Consider the following 20,656-nt stretch of genomic DNA (forward strand, 5'->3'; position numbering starts at 1 on the left):
AAAAGGGGCAAGATTGGATGTAAACGTGGATGAGAGAAAACTAAGGTTGCTAAAATCTTCCTTTAGATGTCTTGCAACATTGAGAAGCTGTCGCCAGTAGACAGGATAAGCATCGGACATAAATGACAAGTGGCTAACAGCGCACATATCCGTCTTTTTGTTGTCTTCATCCAGTCATTTGTATTATTGTGTGGAATTAGTTACAAATTTTCCTAACGTTCCATCAGTTTAATGCAAAGTTTACAAAAGAGGTGTGGAATTGTGTAGGATTTACTTTTTGTCGTTTTCTGTTCGTGTGAAGGTCATGCTCAAATTCATGATTCACGCTAACCCGATTAAGCTTTTTTTCGATAGATCAAAATTCTCCATGAAAGCGAGGTTTAGAGAAACTGGAAAATGATATTTCTTGATTTCCTTTGTTGCTGTCCTCTTAGTCTCGCTTTCAAGGTGAATTTTGATTATCTAAAGAAACATCGAATATCGTTGGTCGATCCAGATGAAGTAAACAAAAAAACAAAAACAAATCAACAACAACAAAAAATTAAATGAAATGTTGGCCAATTGTATTAACAACAGCTGTCTAGACATCTAAGATAATAACCTTCCTTGTTCCAGTACACATTGAATTATTTAAACCTACAATACTTTTTTTTCATGACATACTATGCAATATTTCTGTCGTTGCTACAATCTATGTCAATCTAGAGCAAATGCCACTAAAAGCAAATGTGCATTCAAAATTAATGTATATTTGCATGCACCTTACAGAAATAAATTCACAGTTAAATTCAATTTAACAGAAAAAGGTTAGTGTGGGTAACTACAATCACCTTTCTGTCATTACTTTATTACACTAGCTTGGAAATAATTACATCATATGCAAGAGGGCATGCAATGAGGACAGTGGCAACTGGCCTTCAAAGTGGTGTGCAGCTCATGGACCACTTTGGTGGAAGTAGAAGGAAAAAGATCTTTATATTTCTACCAAGTCAAGGTCTGTTTACATTTAAAGTGTTACTTACATCAACTAAACCTTACAAGTGCATACTATTTAAACTGTTCTCTTCAAATGGAGCATGTCTTGAATAAGCATAGTCTAATTTATAACCAGTTTCCTATGAAACTTATCTTTTTACTTGATACTTTACTTACTTATCTTAGTAAGGTGACTTTCCCTGCAGCCTTGCAACTTCTAGCACAAATTAAAAGGAAAATAATAAACCTCCAGATACTAAGTAGAACTTTTAGAAGAAATTGGTCATTTGTTATCTCATCACCCTAGAAATAGTGATGTGCATGACTATTGCATTTTTCCAAATATTAACCGAGTAACAGAGGCTGGCTAAATCAAAATGCATACCTTGACATTAAACAATTGAAAGGTTGAAGGTTTATATGTCATATACAATGTATCCACAAACACTTGTGAGAATCTTCTATAGGCCCATTTCCAGTCTAATGTATCAAATTTATGACGACATTTGATCACAACATGTACATGCATAAACTGTTCTTTCACCACAGCTTTGTCATCTTCCACTTCATCATCTACATCCACTTCAACATCCACTTCATTGTCCACAGTCAGTTTGCCACTAACATCTGGAACCTCTTCAGCACTTTCATTATCAACAGCTACTTCAACATCTTCGTCGTCCATAGCACCTGTACCAGCAACATCTACAGCCACTTCAACATCTTCATTATCCACAGTCATTTTACCACCGACATCTTTATCATTCACAGTCAATTTACCATCAACATCTACAACCACTTCAACATCTCTATCATCCACAGTCACTTTACCACCCACATCTCTATCCACTGCCACCTTAACATCTACATCATCACGGGCCACTTTGCTGTCCCCATCTTCAAGCAGCCTTATATCTACACTGCCAGTTGCTCAACCCTCCACATCCACTTCACTGGATCTGATGCCTTTGCCAGTTGATGGAGGTAACTGAAAAAAAAAATTTTGTCACTGTTTGAAATTAAGCTTTTCAGATCTTTCACAAAAATTTGAAAATATTGCTAATTACAAGTCTGAGTTGAAAGGTATTGGTTTATACTACCAACAGCTTAGACTTTGTCTTTCCATTTGTAATTCAATTTACTGACTAGACAAGTGAAGTTATTTTCAGTGAGTATATCTTATCCTGCCTCGATGAAAATCAAAGAAATATGACAAGTTCTAATTTAATTCTGAATTTTATGTGTAATCTGAATTGCTTTTGACATCATAGCTTCTACACGAAGATATCTGACAGCAATGGCAACTGCAAATGCAAGAGGATCAACATCTGGTATGACCCCAGTTTTGTCTTACTTTTTCAATTTACTTTTTGTATTGGTGTTCTAAATGTGTATATGGGTGTATATAAGGCGATTATAATTTAAATCAAATGTTACTCAACAGATGAGAGCTCAGACTTGTCAGATGAGTCAGATTCAAACCATGGCGGTGAGTTGGTGCAATTACAGTTTCAATTGATCTTGATGAAGATACTCAATAAATTCAATAAGAGAACACTTAATCGTTTCTCGTCTAGCTGGCTTATAACACTCCCAAGAGGAAAACTCATTTAAATCGTATTTTTATTGTAAACTGCTGTCATTAAGCTTTCTTCTGATGTAAAGTTTGCAAGAATTTATACGAAACTAGCATAAAAACAAGTGTTTTCATGAACGACACCCCTGAAAGTGGAAAGTAACCTTAAGTTAATTTAAAGAACTTTCACAATTCTGACATGGACCTGATCTTGATGTCTGCACCTTTTCCTTGGTTAGGCCACAATGCAGGACCATCTGTTGTATCATCTGACTCAGAAGATGACATTAATGGTGAGTAAAAGGATGTTCAAGTAAGTCAAAACTGTAGATTAAGGAAGCACTTTTTTAGTAACCCATAGCTATTCGTTCCAGTTCCAGTTAGCCATATGTATATTTAATGAAAAAAACACCTACTAATCTGAGTCACATCACTCAAGAAACTCATAAATAATGGACTTATAAAGGCACAACTACATATGAAAATTAGTGATGAATCTGTATCATCCTGCAGGTAAAGGAAATAATGATTTGTGACATTATCACCTATTACATCAAAGTAATTCCTATCTTTTCTTTTTCTTTTTTGCAGAAGTGATAGTTTACTCAGAAGAGGCTAGACTCTGTAAGCTCACCTTGATGTCTCACTAAATGGATATCAATTTCCTTAATGCCAGTACCATGCTATCTTCCTTTTTTGCCATGCATCTGTTGTGAGAAAGATTACAAGAACCATTTTTACCAAAGCCAATGCATCTGTGTCAGTACTTTGGGAGGTCATATCCTAGCAACCACAATGCCCCAGTCATTTAGCTTAATAAGACTAGAAATTGTCATTTACATTATTCTTTATCAATGAACTAGTATACCTGTTTTAATTATTATTTTGTCTTTCTAGATGGCTATGTCACTGATGATTTTTCAACATCAGGAGTGATAACAGGTATGATTGTGATGAGTTTACCTCAGATAGTGCATGACAAACTGAGCAATGAAAGCACAGGTAGTGTATAATGCTACTGAATACATTCATACATCACTAAATCACTTTCCTCATGGTTACCCATTTCTTATAGGTGAAGGTGTTCATAGCAGGACCACTGAGGTGCTGCAATGTATCAATATTTTAGAGGACAGAGGGCAAAGCACAGCCATTTCATTTCTGATCCACTCTTTTGAAGAGGTAATTAGCTTGTTTATCAGTATGTAGGAAAAACCCACATAGAATGAGATGTGATCACAATCACGCTCATACCCTACCCTTTGATTGGCAAGAAAAAAAGAAAGTTTGCATGTTAAAAAAAAAAAAAAACCAAGAGCTACAAACTAATCTGTCAAACAAAACCCGTTTCTCCCTTTGATTACCTGCTGTGGGAAAATAGCTGTAAACAATTCAAATAGTACACTCATGTTCATGCACATATCTTACTGAACTGTTTCTCTTGTTATCTTAGTTCACATGGCAAGGAACAGAGGATGGTCGTATAATGGTGGCTGTGCTTTTGCCCTTCAGCTGTCCTCTTGCTAGCAAGAGAAGATTGGTTAGGTTAGTACACTAATGTGTTTGCTTTTGTTTCCTCATTGATTTTTCTCTGCCTACTCTGCCTCCACATTTGTTTAACTCAGGTGTATTTGATGTTTATTAACCTTCTCTGTATTTACTTTTTCAAGCATGCTCAACACTGTGGCAAACAGCCCACATATTTACTTCTGGATTGCCAAAGACAGCAGCCATGAAGCCCAGAAAGGTAGCTAAACCTAGTCTTTAGCTCAGAATGCAAAAGCAAATGCACCCAAGTGTTAATTTTAATTAGTTTATTTTTTTGGAGTATTATTGTAATAATTATAATTATCATAGTTATCACTGTTGTTATTGTCGATATATCAAGATGATTTTGCAGATGTTATTATTAGCACAAGAGTAATTGTACCTTTAATTGCAGTGAGAGTAAAATATGGCGTTTCACAAAGCCCTGGCATTGTTGTATTTGTTCTGGCCCCATGTCATAGCAGAAACATGCCACAGTGCGTGGAAATCTTTGAGGGTAAACATGAAAAATTTGAAATTTGAAATCTATATTGTGATTATATGAATGACACCTTTCATTTTTTAAAGTGTATCATTTGTCATTAAGGTCATGACTGGGGTAGAATAATTTGCTAGCTCCTCTGTTTCCTTCACTAGTAGTCTGATTATCCATTGATTGTTTATGATGCACAAAAAAAACAAACAAACAACAAACAAAAAAAGGAATGTGGATGTCTCAAAGACATTTTCTTTTTTTCTAACTTCCATGTGCAACAAATACAAAATTTCCTCTGAAAGAATCTCTGCGAAGTCTTCAATAATCATACCTACAACAAGAATAGCTTCAATCTATTAGTCTTTTTAACACCAACATGTTTTGTACCTTGTACCTTACAAGAATCAAACTTGGATTGTGCGGGCCTTCAAGAGTCCATTGGCAGAGCACAGGCTCTATATTCCGCAATGAGGGATGAACGGTATGGATTGAAACTTTTCAGCTATTTATGTATTCACAATTAAAATGATTATTAAAACTTAAAAAATGGGAATGAAAGGTACTGACACAGGTACTTCTTTCAACAGGAAAAAGTTGGATGACTGGCGGAAACAAAGACAAAGTCAAGAGCTACAGTACCAGGTACACAATATCCCCTAATTTAGAATTCAATTTGAAAGGATACACTTACAAAATCACATTATTTTAATTTTACTCCCTAATATACCCATTAGAACACTTTAATTTTCATAACAGGCATTACAGTCCAGCCCCAGCAATAGCACTAACATTGCTAGCAGCTCCCTGGGAACCAGCTCCAACAATACCGTAAACAATCAGGATGAAACTTCTGTAAGTTACCATCTGCTTTCTCTCTACTCTTAAGTTTTAGATACATATAAGGTTTGGAAAAATTAAGAATGACATGTCCTCTATTAGTTATCTCAAAAAATTAATAATCTAATGTTATGTCAAGAGTATACAGTGACTTTCCATTTAAATATACCTAAGCAAGCCTGCTTGTTTTATAATTGGGTGCACTGTGTCCAGCTTTCTCTCAACTCTAAAGCTTAGGTTCATGTAAGGTTTGAAAAAATTAAGAATGAAATATACCCTTGTTATTTATCTCAACTAATTCATAATCTAGTTATGTCAATTGTATACAGTGATTTTCTATTTAAATAACTATACCCACATATGTTTATTTTATAATTGTGCGCACTGTGATGTGCCTTATCTGTCGTAATAATATCCATCATAATATTTGTCTTTACAGCAAACAAGGGCTCAACGCAGGGGGAGGGTGACAGCACCACCAACTAATGGTGGTGGAACAACCATTGGCGTCCATATCAACAATGGAAAAAAGTTCTCCAGGGCTTTTGAGAAAAATGCCTTTTTCCAGGTAAGAATATAATATAATATTTGCTACATGATGATGGTGGTGATAGTAAGTGATGCATGTTTTCTTTTTTTGGTTATATGAAAACAATAAACAGGAAGTCTATGACTGGATTGGTTCGCTTGTTGAAGTACCGCTCCACTTCACACTACAGCGAGGAAGGGAAGTGGTGAGGCACTCTGATCATCTGCAAGGGGACGAAGTCCTGGACCTTTTAGAGAGGGTATGTTTCAATCAAAACCCACTTTAATTTTTTCAATGTCTTAAAATAACGCATTCCCATTCAAAACACATTTAGTTCTAAAGATGATTTAACTCTTACTTATGTAAATTCTCTAAAATTATTAAACACTTAAAAACAGCGTGAGCTGGGGTAGCATAATAAGTTATTTTATGTGTCTTCGTGACAGACACTTTCATTGCTATGGTCTAATTTGTTTTTTTTTTGACAAATTTTCAGAACACTGAAGAGATGACTAACTTGGAGCAGTCACTGGTAGGTGCAAAAGTCATAAATTAAAAAATAGAGGTTTAATTCTCGATTTCAGATCTGAACCCTTTAACTCCAGAGATCTGATTACGAATTCTCCCCTCTCGTTGCTACACATTTCCTTGTAAACCACTTGTGAGAATTTGGTGTTTTTAAATCAACGTAACAACATCTACCTGATAAGTTTAGGTGTTCTCATTACTTGTTAGCTAGATCATGAAGGAATATTATAGGGAGAAGTTAGAGGTTAATCACTCCTGGGAGTTAAAGGGTTAAATGATGACCTCTGTTTTTATTTGTAACTGTACTTATTTTAACATTGATCTGGTATCCTTACAATATTCCCCTTTCCTAATACCTCCAGGGCCACTGTTGACCAGCTCTTCCTAAGCCCTGTCCAGTGTGACCTGGTATCCTTAGATCATTCCCCTTCGTAATCCCTCTGGGGCCACTGTTGATCCGGCTCTTCGTGAGCCATGTCCAGTTGGACCTGGTATCCTTAGATCATTCCCCTTCGTAATCCCTCCGGGGCCACTGTTGACCAGCTCTTCGTGAGAAGTGTCCAGTTGGACCTGGTATCCTTAGATCATTCCCCTTCGTAATCCCTCCGGGCCACTGTTGACCAGCTCTTCGTGAGAAGTGTCCAGTTGGACCTGGTATCCTTAGATCATTCCCCTTTGTAATCCCTCCGGGGCCACTGTTGACCAGCTCTTCGTGAGAAGTGTCCAGTTGGACCTGGTATCCTTAGATCATTCCCCTTCGTAATCCCTCCGGGCCACTGTTGACCAGCTCTTCGTGAGAAGTGTCCAGTTGGACCTGGTATCCTTAGATCATTCCCCTTTGTAATCCCTCCGGGGCCACTGTTGACCAGCTCTTCGTGAGAAGTGTCCAGTTGGACCTGGTATCCTTAGATCATTCCCCTTCGTAATCCCTCCGGGCCACTGTTGACCAGCTCTTCGTGAGAAGTGTCCAGTTGGACCTGGTATCCTTAGATCATTCCCCTTGGTATCCCTCCGGGGCCACTGTTGACCAGCTCTTCGTGAGAAGTGTCCAGTTGGACCTGGTATCCTTAGATCATTCCCCTTCGTAATCCCTCTGGGCCACTGTTGACCAGCTCTTCGTGAGAAGTGTCCAGTTGGACCTGGTATCCTTAGATCATTCCCCTTTGTAATCCCTCCGGGGCCACTGTTGACCAGCTCTTCGTGAGAAGTGTCCAGTTGGACCTGGTATCCTTAGATCATTCCCCTTTGTAATCCCTCCGGGGCCACTGTTGACCAGCTCTTCGTGAGAAGTGTCCAGTGCGACCTGGTATCCTTTGATCATTCCCCTTTGTAATCCCTCCGGGGCCACTGTTGACCAGCTCTTCGTGAGAAGTGTCCAGTTGGACCTGGTATCCTTAGATCATTCCCCTTCGTAATCCCTCCGGGCCACTGTTGACCAGCTCTTCGTGAGAAGTGTCCAGTTGGACCTGGTATCCTTAGATCATTCCCCTTTGTAATCCCTCCGGGGCCACTGTTGACCAGCTCTTCGTGAGAAGTGTCCAGTTGGACCTGGTATCCTTAGATCATTCCCCTTCGTAATCCCTCTGGGCCACTGTTGACCAGCTCTTCGTGAGAAGTGTCCAGTTGGACCTGGTATCCTTAGATCATTCCCCTTTGTAATCCCTCCGGGCCACTGTTGACCAGCTCTTCGTGAGAAGTGTCCAGTTGGACCTGGTATCCTTAGATCATTCCCCTTTGTAATCCCTCCGGGGCCACTGTTGACCAGCTCTTCGTGAGAAGTGTCCAGTGCGACCTGGTATCCTTTGATCATTCCCCCTTGTAATCCCTCCGGGGCCACTGTTGACCAGCTCTTCGTGAGAAGTGTCCAGTTGGACCTGGTATCCTTAGATCATTCCCCTTCGTAATCCCTCCGGGCCACTGTTGACCAGCTCTTCGTGAGAAGTGTCCAGTTGGACCTGGTATCCTTAGATCATTCCCCTTTGTAATCCCTCCGGGCCACTGTTGACCAGCTCTTCGTGAGAAGTGTCCAGTTGGACCTGGTATCCTTAGATCATTCCCCTTCGTAATCCCTCCGGGCCACTGTTGACCAGCTCTTCGTGAGAAGTGTCCAGTTGGACCTGGTATCCTTAGATCATTCCCCTTTGTAATCCCTCCAGGGCCACTGTTGACCAGCTCTTCGTGAGAAGTGTCCAGTTGGACCTGGTATCCTTAGATCACTCCCCTTTGTAATCCCTCCGGGGCCACTGTTGACCAGCTCTTCGTGAGAAGTGTCCAGTGCGACCTGGTACCCTTAGATCATTCCCCTTTGTAATCCCTCCGGGGCCACTGTTGACCAGCTCTTCGTGAGAAGTGTCCAGTTGGACCTGGTATCCTTAGATCATTCCCCCTTGTAATCCCTCCGGGGCCACTGTTGACCAGCTCTTCGTGAGAAGTGTCCAGTTGGACCTGGTATCCTTAGATCATTCCCCTTTGTATTCCCTCCGGGGCCACTGTTGACCAGCTCTTCGTGAGAAGTGTCCAGTTGGACCTGGTATCCTTAGATCATTCCCCTTTGTAATCCCTCCGGGGCCACTGTTGACCAGCTCTTCGTGAGAAGTGTCCAGTGCGACCTGGTATCCTTAGATCATTCCCCTTTGTAATCCCTCCGGGGCCTCTGTTGACCAGCTCTTCGTGAGAAGTGTCCAGTTGGACCTGGTTTCCTTAGATCATTCCCCTTTGTAATCCCTCCGGGCCACTGTTGACCAGCTCTTCGTGAGAAGTGTCCAGTTGGACCTGGTATCCTTAGATCATTCCCCTTTGTAATCCCTCCGGGGCCACTGTTGACCAGCTCTTCGTGAGAAGTGTCCAGTTGGACCTGGTATCCTTAGATCATTCCCCTTCGTAATCCCTCCGGGCCACTGTTGACCAGCTCTTCGTGAGAAGTGTCCAGTTGGACCTGGTATCCTTAGATCATTCCCCTTTGTAATCCCTCCGGGGCCACTGTTGACCAGCTCTTCGTGAGAAGTGTCCAGTTGGACCTGGTATCCTTAGATCATTCCCCTTTGTAATCCCTCCGGGGCCACTGTTGACCAGCTCTTCGTGAGAAGTGTCCAGTGCGACCTGGTATCCTTAGATATCCTGGTATACTTTGACCAGGCTCTTCTTATGTATTCTTAATTTTTTTTTTCAAAATCCAGCTAGACAGTAAGCTCTATACGTTGTCCCCTTACCCTTCTCCTCATCCCAAAAAAACTGTTATGAAGTATCCCCTAACCTTAACTCTAACCTGATGTTTTTAATTTGTGGTTAATATTAATACTTAATCGGATACTTCATGACAAATGTCATTTTTTGCTATGGTTATTCCCTACAATGTAAAGCTTTTTTCCTGATGAATTGCACCACCCCCCAGCCTTCCTTGTCCCCTTAGTCCACTCATGTATTCTGCAGTGTGCTTTATTATTTTAATTTATTTTTTGTTCATCATAACTCATTCTTCAGACATTAATTTGAAAAGTAATTTGGGTTTGTTAGCTGTGAGATTTCTTCACTGTTCCAGGATTAAAAAAGTTAAGAATCAAATGATTTATGACTCAATTTCTTATGGGTCCTTTTAATCTTCCTGGGTGTGTTGCAGCTGGCCTTTCAACTTGTTCTCTAGTTATTGATAAAAGCAAGAAGGACATCATTTGTGGAGTTATCTTCCTCTCCAGAGTTGATGGAATCATTGTCATTCTCATTGTTACTATTTGTATGGCTTTCACTTTGCTCTACTTATCTTCAGCTATGTTGGGGTTTTCACTGTCTTGCAAGGATTGTTTACATGTTAAATCTCTTTCCTTCAGTTGTGTTTGCAAACCAGGGCCTTCAGGATTCATTTGGAAAAGCCAATACCTTGCAAAAACCTCCACTGTGTAGTTCTTATTGTTGTAGATATGTTAGTCAAGTCAATGTTTCTTGAGGCACTTTACCCCCTCTTGCAAAATTGTTTACCTTTGTACATTCTTCAAACCAATCTTTCCCAGCATAATCAGGGAGACTTTTTCCTGTGTTTTTGTGGTGGTTTCTTTTTTGTTCTCCTTTGGCTGCTCTGCTCTTTTCTTCTTATTGAACTGCATCACCTTGATATGCTGGAGGTTATCAACCACACATGTTGCCTTCATGATCCCTTGCTTTTCAATTTTGAGGCAAGGATAACAATTTCCTCACTTCTTGCAGAGCAGATGAAGTGTGTCGAGTTCAGGATGTTAAATGCAACACAGGATACAGACACTTGGAGAGAGAAGCCAAAGTTATTGAAGCATATTCAAGAAATCTGCGAAGACACCACATCAGAAAGAGAAGAAGTAATAAAGAAAACTATCAAAAATCGAAAGGAAAAAGAAAAGGTTCGAAATCGACATGTTACTAGAACAAAGTAATTGAGGCGGAAACCTGCTGGGTAATAATCTTCCAATATGTTTACTGCACCCTCCTTGCCTTGCTGTCCCTGAAAGAGAGTAGATGTTGAGAGTTTTTTGCTTGCTGTTTGGTCAAGATGTGACATACCTCGCACAGCTCTTGTGAAGATATCATTTCAGTTATGCCAAGAAAGCAGAACTACCACAAATATCAGGCAAGAACTTAGCAATAAAGTCAAGATGTGACATACCTCGCACAGCTCTTATGAAGATACCATTTCAGTAATGCCAAGAGGGTCAAACTACCTCAAACCTCAAGAAGAGTACTCCTTCATGTATCCTGAAGAGTATGGCATAGATGAGAAGTACAAAAGCAACTCTCACAGATGCACAACAGTGAGGAAGAGCTTGACAATGCTAAAGATGAGGGATATTGCGCACATCTAACCCGATAAAATGTCTTTTTATAAGAGTACCTAGCTTTGAAAATTGTTGTGATGGAAACAGCCATATAAGTGCAGAACACATATTATTAAGCTGACAAAAGCATATAGTACATGTAGTGTTATCTAAACAGTACAAAATCCATGTAAAATCCACAATTGCTAAGATACTTTAAAAATTGTTGGGAAAACAGTACAAAATCCATGTAAAATCCACAATTGCTAAGATACTTTAAAAATTGTTGGGATGAAAAGTCATGCAAATGCAGAGGATGTATAATTATATGAGCAGAAGCATGTTTCTATACTTTTTGTTTGTTTCTGAACATGTAGATATATCAAAATAGTATGAAATCATGTAAACTCTACAAATACTGAGATACTTTGAAAATTGTTGGGATGGAAACAGTCATGCATATACTTTTTGTTTATTTTTGAACATGTAGTGTTATCTAAATAGTGTAAAATCATGTAAACTCTACAGTTACTCAGATACTTTGAAAATTGTTGGGATGGAAACAGTCATGCATATACTTTTTGTTTATTTTTGAACATGTAGTGTTATCTAAATAGTGTAAAATCATGTAAACTCTACAGTTACTCAGATACTTTGAAAATTGTTGGGATGGAAACTGTCATGTATATACTTTTTGTTGATTTTTGAACATGTAGTTTCACATAAATAGGATACAAAACTCTACAATTACTGAGATATTTAGTGTGACCTCCCTCCTTCCAACATTTGATTTAGGGGGATGGTTCCCCCTCAAAGCCATTATTTTTCTGTAGACTCGTCTCGGACCCAACCCCTCCCACCTCCTCAACCCTAAGGAGTCCAAATTGTATGAAAGTGTTCATAAATGGGCCATTAGATTATTTAAACTCTCTGGATAATACTTCCCAGCGGCACCTACACGAGGGTGATATGCCACTCATCCCATGAGTGGCATACTACCCTCTGCCTATGTTTCATTGCAGGTGTCATTCAAAGGAAACTACCCCTCAGATGAAGAGGAACTCTCAGAGACAATGAAAGGTAAACACAAAAGTAAATAGATTATGATGACCAATGTTAACACCACCAACTTCATAATTAGTCTTAATAACTCTTACTCATAATAACTCTTCTTCTTTATCAAACTTCCTTGTGCAATGTTTGTGCCATGATGAAGCACAGTGAGGTACCTGTTTCTTCCAGTGAATTACCAAAAACATTTAAATTGTTTGTTAATTTTATTTGAGGGTACATCCCAAAATATTTCCAACAAGCCCCTTAGTTTGTTATTTTTATCATCAGTTGTTAGTATCTACACATGACCAACCCTCATTTTTGCCTTTATTCCAGTGAGCACATTACAACATTCAACTAATCTCTCATTTTTTCACCTTTTTTCACATGGAAACAAAAGATGATGACCATGAAAAGAAAGATGAAGGAGCCAGGATGGAGAAAAAAAAGAGAAAGGACCAAAGATCTCACAGGAATCGAAAGGGAAAGAGAAAAAGGGAAGATGCCAAACACTAGAAATAAGTTGTGTACCATCACTTGTGATCAGTACTACCAGTAAACTTGATCATACCGAGACAAAGGCAGATCCAAAATTACTACTAAATTCATTTTATATGTACCTCACCTAACCATAAGTTCACAAGTGTAAGCCATTAAATGATATTCTATTATAATTTAAGGGTTTTTTTTTGTTTGATATACTGGCTATGTGTAAAGGTACACAACTTTATTCTCCACCTTTTCATTTCAAGTAGTATATAGAAATAGATAACATGTACAGTGGAAACTTGATTTAATAGAGTGCCAAGGGGCTGGAGACATTGGTTGGCTATATTTAGGGTTTGTTATATCGAGGTTCTGTGGCATTTATATTACTGTAACTTTAGCTGGGCTGAAACAGAAGTATTGTTTGTCATATCAAGAACTTCGTTGTATAGAGGTTCGTTAAATCAAGGTTCCACTGTACCATTAACTTACTATTTCCTACTTAACCCTTTAATCCCTAAGAGTGACTAGAATCTAATTTCTCCAGACAATATCATCCTTCAATCACACATAAGGTCATGAGAGTCTAGGAAATGATCACCAACTGGAGAAGTTCTTAATTATTAAACAAACTCTCCTTGTCAGCACCTGCGTAAATGTGTAAGTACAGTATGGAGAGTGTGCATACTGATGTTAGAGTGTAGAGGGTTAATGTTGAATGAACACAACACAGCCTACAGTACAACAATGTCTACATTCATTCAGAAAGTGCACTGTTAACCCTTTACACCCTAACATCAGGAGGGGATATTCTCAATACCAGTCTTTATACATTTCCCAAGTGTTAACAACAAAAATTAGTTTAACAATCAAGAGTGTCTTAAGCTGGTGAACATTTCCTTTGTTTTTGTTACCTGAATGTGTAATTCAGGGGTGATGTTGTAAGGAGAAGTTTGATGCTAGTCACTCATAGGGGTCAAACGATTTATCATAGCCCTTAAGTTTTTTAAGAAAGTTATTCCCTATAAAGTTGTGTTCATTCAGTTCAGTTAAGATCCATTACACAATGCCTCTGTTATATTTAGGCAGTAAGTATGTTGACTGAGTCCAGAATCTTAACCCTTTCACTCCCAAGATCTGATTGTTAATTCTCCTTTCTAGCTGCTGCATATTTCCTTGTGTATTAGTTACAAGAATTTGGTGTTTTGATCAAGATGACAATTTCTACCTGATAAGTTTGAGTATTCTCATCACCTGTTTGCTAAATGATGTATAAGTGTTATTAATAGGGAGAAGTTACATGTCAATCACTTCTGGGAGTTAAAAAGTTATCAATAAGGCTGTAAGGATTTTCTGCTAAGATCTTGACTAAAGGATCATCACTATCTCTTACAAAGAAAAAAAAATTGAAATACTTAAGAGGTTGTCTCTCTTATTTCCACCCGGTCAATTTCATGTCAAAAATAATTTTCCCTGATATATAGGGGTCAGAATATGTTAAAGTTTGCCTTTTCAAATATATGGAGAGGGAAATTCTAACTTTCTTAGCAAACTAGAAAGGTTGTTAAGGGATCTGATATAAATGTCGTGGCTTAACTATGCAAATCAAATATTTTACAATGTTACAAAATATGCGTATTATTCAATTTCCGAGATGTTGTGATAGTCCCTACCAACTGGTGAAATAATTATGGCCCCTAATGCAGCCAGAAAATTATTTCAAATCAAACCAAATCTAACTTAGTTCTTTCCTAAGTATAGTCTTTCTGTTGACAGAGTTTAAGGTGAAATTGGCAGGGTGGAAATAAGAGAGATGGCCTCTTAAGCCGTAAAGATCTAATTCTGGATGCCTCAGAATTCCTTGTTAGTTGTCAGTGTAGATGGGCTAGATGTCACCAAGGCTACATTTTAATAGTGAGACAACTCAACATTTTGCAACTCGCTAAGGCCAAAGGAACATCCAGTGACAGACAAAAATCCTCATGTTTACAAGCAATTAAGTACTTTTCCCAAGCTGCAAGCCTAAATATTCAGCTGAGTGTTTTGTCATTAGGAATGAGAGTTTGAAAAACACAGTTTAGTACCCATATTACTTTGCTCAGAAGTATTACCTCCAGCTCGAGGTTTTCGAGATACAAGTTTGCTTTAAAAGGTTGCTACTTTTGGTTAGTTCGGTAAGAAGGAAAGGAATTGCGTTGCACAGCGGTTGAATGGTTTATAAAATCTTGCTCTAAACCAGAAGTTGTTTTATTTGTTTTTAAAAAAGTATACATATATCACTGAACGTTCATCTAAAAGTGACACAAGTTTATCTAAAAGTGACACAAGTATTCCCCTGCGTAGTTAACCATAAAAATTTTACATTTTACAATAAACTAAGGATTACCAAAAGTTTGTTCTTGTCTGTATTAAGTCCCATTCCAGCGAAGTTTAAGTTTAAGTTTAAGTTTATCCTTCTATACCCGAAATGACTACACCTGACCTGGGGTTTTCGTGCTTTGGGAAAATTTCTGTTTCCAATACATTTGCTCCCACTTCCTTTTACACCTTCCCTTTGAATGCTATCTCTGAAACTTAACGAAAACTTACGAAATACTCACCTAATGACCAAGGTTCTTGCAACAACACTACCTGCCATCGTCCTCCTCAATCAGTGTTTGACTCTTTCCCAGTCTTTCTCGTTAGTACTGTAACCGAGCTCGATTACTAATCGAGCTCGATTAGTTATCGAGCTCGATAACTAATCGAGCTCGATTAGTAATCGTACTCGATTAGCAATCGAGCTCGACTTGTAGTTATCGAGCTCGATTATCAAACGTCGTTTGCTTATCGAGCAGGAATGGTAATCGAGTACGACAAATCGATATCGAGCTCGGTTGCCCAGAAACAAATATTGATCCGAGTACGATTACTAATCGAGCTTAGGGATTAAAGGGTTAAGTAGGAAATAGTAAGTTAATGGTACAGTGGAACCTTGATTTAACTAACCTCTATACAACGAAGTTCTTGATATGACAAACAATACTTCTGTTTCAGCCCAGCTAAAGTTACAGTAATATAAATGCCACAGAACCTCGATATAACAAACCCTAAATATAGCCAATCAATGTCTCCAGCCCCTTGGCACTCTATTAAATCAAGTTTCCACTGTACATGTTATCTATTTCTATATACTACTTGAAATGAAAAGGTGGAGAATAAAGTTGTGTACCTTTACACATAGCCAATATATCAAACAAAAAAAACCCCTTAAATTATAATAGAATATCATTTAATGGCTTACACTTGTGAACTTATGGTTAAGTGAGGTACATATAAAATGAATTTAGTAGTAATTTTGGACCTGCCTTTGTCTCGGTATGATCAAGTTTACTGGTAGTACTGATCACGAGTGATGGTACACAACTTATTTCTAGTGTTTGGCATCTTCCCTTTTTCTCTTTCCCTTTCGATTCCTGTGAGATCTTTGGTCCTTTCTCTTTTTTTTCTCCATCCTGGCTCCTTCATCTTTCTTTTCATGGTCATCATCTTTTGTTTCCATGTGAAAAAAGGTGAAAAAATGAGAGATTAGTTGAATGTTGTAATGTGCTCACTGGAATAAAGGCAAAAATGAGGGTTGGTCATGTGTAGATACTAACAACTGATGATAAAAATAACAAACTAAGGGGCTTGTTGGAAATATTTTGGGATGTACCCTCAAATAAAATTAACAAACAATTTAAATGTTTTTGGTAATTCACTGGAAGAAACAGGTACCTCACTGTGCTTCATCATGGCACAAACATTGCACAAGGAAGTTTGATAAAGAAGAAGAGTTATTATGAGTAAGAGTTATTAAGACTAATTATGAAGTTGGTGGTGTTAACATTGGTCATCATAATCTATTTACTTTTGTGTTTACCTTTCATTGTCTCTGAGAGTTCCTCTTCATCTGAGGGGTAGTTTCCTTTGAATGACACCTGCAATGAAACATAGGCAGAGGGTAGTATGCCACTCATGGGATGAGTGGCATATCACCCTCGTGTAGGTGCCGCTGGGAAGTATTATCCAGAGAGTTTAAATAATCTAATGGCCCATTTATGAACACTTTCATACAATTTGGACTCCTTAGGGTTGAGGAGGTGGGAGGGGTTGGGTCCGAGACGAGTCTACAGAAAAATAATGGCTTTGAGGGGGAACCATCCCCCTAAATCAAATGTTGGAAGGAGGGAGGTCACACTAAATATCTCAGTAATTGTAGAGTTTTGTATCCTATTTATGTGAAACTACATGTTCAAAAATCAACAAAAAGTATATACATGACAGTTTCCATCCCAACAATTTTCAAAGTATCTGAGTAACTGTAGAGTTTACATGATTTTACACTATTTAGATAACACTACATGTTCAAAAATAAACAAAAAGTATATGCATGACTGTTTCCATCCCAACAATTTTCAAAGTATCTGAGTAACTGTAGAGTTTACATGATTTTACACTATTTAGATAACACTACATGTTCAAAAATAAACAAAAAGTATATGCATGACTGTTTCCATCCCAACAATTTTCAAAGTATCTCAGTAATTGTAGAGTTTACATGATTTCATATTATTTTGATATATCTACATGTTCAGAAACAAACAAAAAGTATAGAAACATGCTTCTGCTCATATAATTATACATCCTCTGCATTTGCATGACTTTTCATCCCAACAATTTTTAAAGTATCTTAGCAATTGTGGATTTTACATGGATTTTGTACTGTTTAGATAACACTACATGTACTATATGCTTTTGTCAGCTTAATAATATGTGTTCTGCACTTATATGGCTGTTTCCATCACAACAATTTTCAAAGCTAGGTACTCTTATTAAAAGACATTTTATCGGGTTAGATGTGCGCAATATCCCTCATCTTTAGCATTGTCAAGCTCTTCCTCACTGTTGTGCATCTGTGAGAGTTGCTTTTGTACTTCTCATCTATGCCATACTCTTCAGGATACATGAAGGAGTACTCTTAATCTCTGACTTCTTGAGGTTTGAGGTAGTTCGACCCTCTTGGCATTACTGAAATGGTATCTTCATAAGAGCTGTGCGAGGTATGTCACATCTTGACTTTATTGCTAAGTTCTTGCCTGATATTTGTGGTAGTTCTGCTTTCTTGGCATAACTGAAATGATATCTTCACAAGAGCTGTGCGAGGTATGTCACATCTTGACCAAACAGCAAGCAAAAAACTCTCAACATCTACTCTCTTTCAGGGACAGCAAGGCAAGGAGGGTGCAGTAAACATATTGGAAGATTATTACCCAGGTTTCCGCCTCAATTACTTTGTTCTAGTAACATGTCGATTTCGAACCTTTTCTTTTTCCTTTCGATTTTCGATAGTTTTCTTTATTACTTCTTCTCTTTCTGATGTGGTGTCTTCGCAGATTTCTTGAATATGCTTCAATAACTTTGGCTTCTCTCTCCAAGTGTCTGTATCCTGTGTTGCATTTAACATCCTGAACTCGACACACTTCATCTGCTCTGCAAGAAGTGAGGAAATTGTTATCCTTGCCTCAAAATTGAAAAGCAAGGGATCACGAAGGCAACATGTGTGGTTGATAACCTCCAGCATATCAAGGTGATGCGGTTCAACAAGAAGAAAAGAGCAGAGCAGCCAAAGGAGAACAAAAAAGAAACCACCACAAAAACACAGGAAAAAGTCTCCCTGATTATGCTGGGAAAGATTGGTTTGAAGAATGTACAAAGGTAAACAATTTTGCAAGAGGGGGTAAAGTGCCTCAAGAAACATCGACTTGACTAACATATCTACAACAATAAGAACTACACAGTGGAGGTTTTTGCAAGGTATTGGCTTTTCCAAATGAATCCTGAAGGCCCTGGTTTGCAAACACAACTGAAGGAAAGAGATTTAACATGTAAACAATCCTTGCAAGACAGTGAAAACCCCAACATAGCTGAAGATAAGTAGAGCAAAGTGAAAGCCATACAAATAGTAACAATGAGAATGACAATGATTCCATCAACTCTGGAGAGGAAGATAACTCCACAAATGATGTCCTTCTTGCTTTTATCAATAACTAGAGAACAAGTTGAAAGGCCAGCTGCAACACACCCAGGAAGATTAAAAGGACCCATAAGAAATTGAGTCATAAATCATTTGATTCTTAACTTTTTTAATCCTGGAACAGTGAAGAAATCTCACAGCTAACAAACCCAAATTACTTTTCAAATTAATGTCTGAAGAATGATCGAGTTATTACCATCATTATAATGAACAAAAAATAAAAATAATAAAGCACACTGCAGAATACATGAGTGGACTAAGGGGACAAGGAAGGCTGGGGGGTGGGGCAATTCATCAGGAAAAAAGCTTTACATTGTAGGGAATAACCATAGCAAAAAATGACATTTGTCATGAAGTATCCGATTAAGTATTAATATTAACCACAAATTAAAAACATCAGGTTAGAGTTAAGGTTAGGGGATACTTCATAACAGTTTTTTGGGATGAGGAGAAGGGTAAGGGGACAACGTATAGAGCTTACTGTCTAGCTGGATTTTGAAAAAAAAAATTAAGAATACATAAGAAGAGCCTGGTCAAAGTATACCAGGATATCTAAGGATACCAGGTCGCACTGGACACTTCTCACGAAGAGCTGGTCAACAGTGGCCCCGGAGGGATTACAAAGGGGAATGATCTAAGGATACCAGGTCCAACTGGACACTTCTCACGAAGAGCTGGTCAACAGTGGCCCGGAGGGATTACGAAGGGGAATGATCTAAGGATACCAGGTCCAACTGGACACTTCTCACGAAGAGCTGGTCAACAGTGGCCCCGGAGGGATTACAAAGGGGAATGATCTAAGGATACCAGGTCCAACTGGACACTTCTCACGAAGAGCTGGTCAACAGTGGCCCGGAGGGATTACGAAGGGAAATGATCTAAGGATACCAGGTCCAACTGGACACTTCTCACGAAGAGCTGGTCAACAGTGGCCCCGGAGGGATTACAAAGGGGAATGATCTAAGGATACCAGGTCCAACTGGACACTTCTCACGAAGAGCTGGTCAACAGTGGCCCTGGAGGGAATACAAAGGGGAATGATCTAAGGATACCAGGTCGCACTGGACACTTCTCACGAAGAGCTGGTCAACAGTGGCCCCGGAGGGATTACAAGGGGGAATGATCTAAGGATACCAGGTCCAACTGGACACTTCTCACGAAGAGCTGGTCAACAGTGGCCCCGGAGGGATTACAAAGGGGAATGATCTAAGGATACCAGGTCGCACTGGACACTTCTCACGAAGAGCTGGTCAACAGTGGCCCCGGAGGGATTACAAAGGGGAATGATCTAAGGATACCAGGTCCAACTGGACACTTCTCACGAAGAGCTGGTCAACAGTGGCCCGGAGGGATTACGAAGGGGAATGATCTAAGGATACCAGGTCCAACTGGACACTTCTCACGAAGAGCTGGTCAACAGTGGCCCCAGAGGGATTACAAAGGGGAATGATCTAAGGATACCAGGTCCAACTGGACACTTCTCACGAAGAGCTGGTCAACAGTGGCCCCGGAGGGATTACAAGGGGGGATGATCTAAGGATACCAGGTCCAACTGGACACTTCTCACGAAGAGCTGGTCAACAGTGGCCCCGGAGGGATTACAAAGGGGAATGATCTAAGGATACCAGGTCGCACTGGACACTTCTCACGAAGAGCTGGTCAACAGTGGCCCCGGAGGGATTACAAAGGGGAGTGATCTAAGGATACCAGGTCCAACTGGACACTTCTCACGAAGAGCTGGTCAACAGTGGCCCGGAGGGATTACGAAGGGGAATGATCTAAGGATACCAGGTCCAACTGGACACTTCTCACGAAG

General features: G+C 39.1%; 1 long non-coding RNA gene across 1 annotated transcript; it reads right to left on the reverse strand.

Annotated features, from left to right (window-relative positions):
* Window positions 1–561: 561 nt before the first annotated feature.
* Window positions 562–15,422, reverse strand: LOC136278189 (uncharacterized). Its single transcript, XR_010716238.1, has 4 exons — window positions 15,386–15,422; window positions 3,186–3,258; window positions 2,757–2,820; window positions 562–1,963 (listed from the first exon to the last, which is right to left on the reverse strand). It is a non-coding gene; the product is annotated as an uncharacterized lncRNA (long non-coding RNA).
* Between the last annotated feature and the right edge of the window lie 5,234 nt (window positions 15,423–20,656).

Source organism: Pocillopora verrucosa, chromosome 14, assembly GCF_036669915.1.
Source record: "Pocillopora verrucosa isolate sample1 chromosome 14, ASM3666991v2, whole genome shotgun sequence".
NCBI classification, from domain to species: domain Eukaryota; kingdom Metazoa; phylum Cnidaria; class Anthozoa; order Scleractinia; family Pocilloporidae; genus Pocillopora; species Pocillopora verrucosa.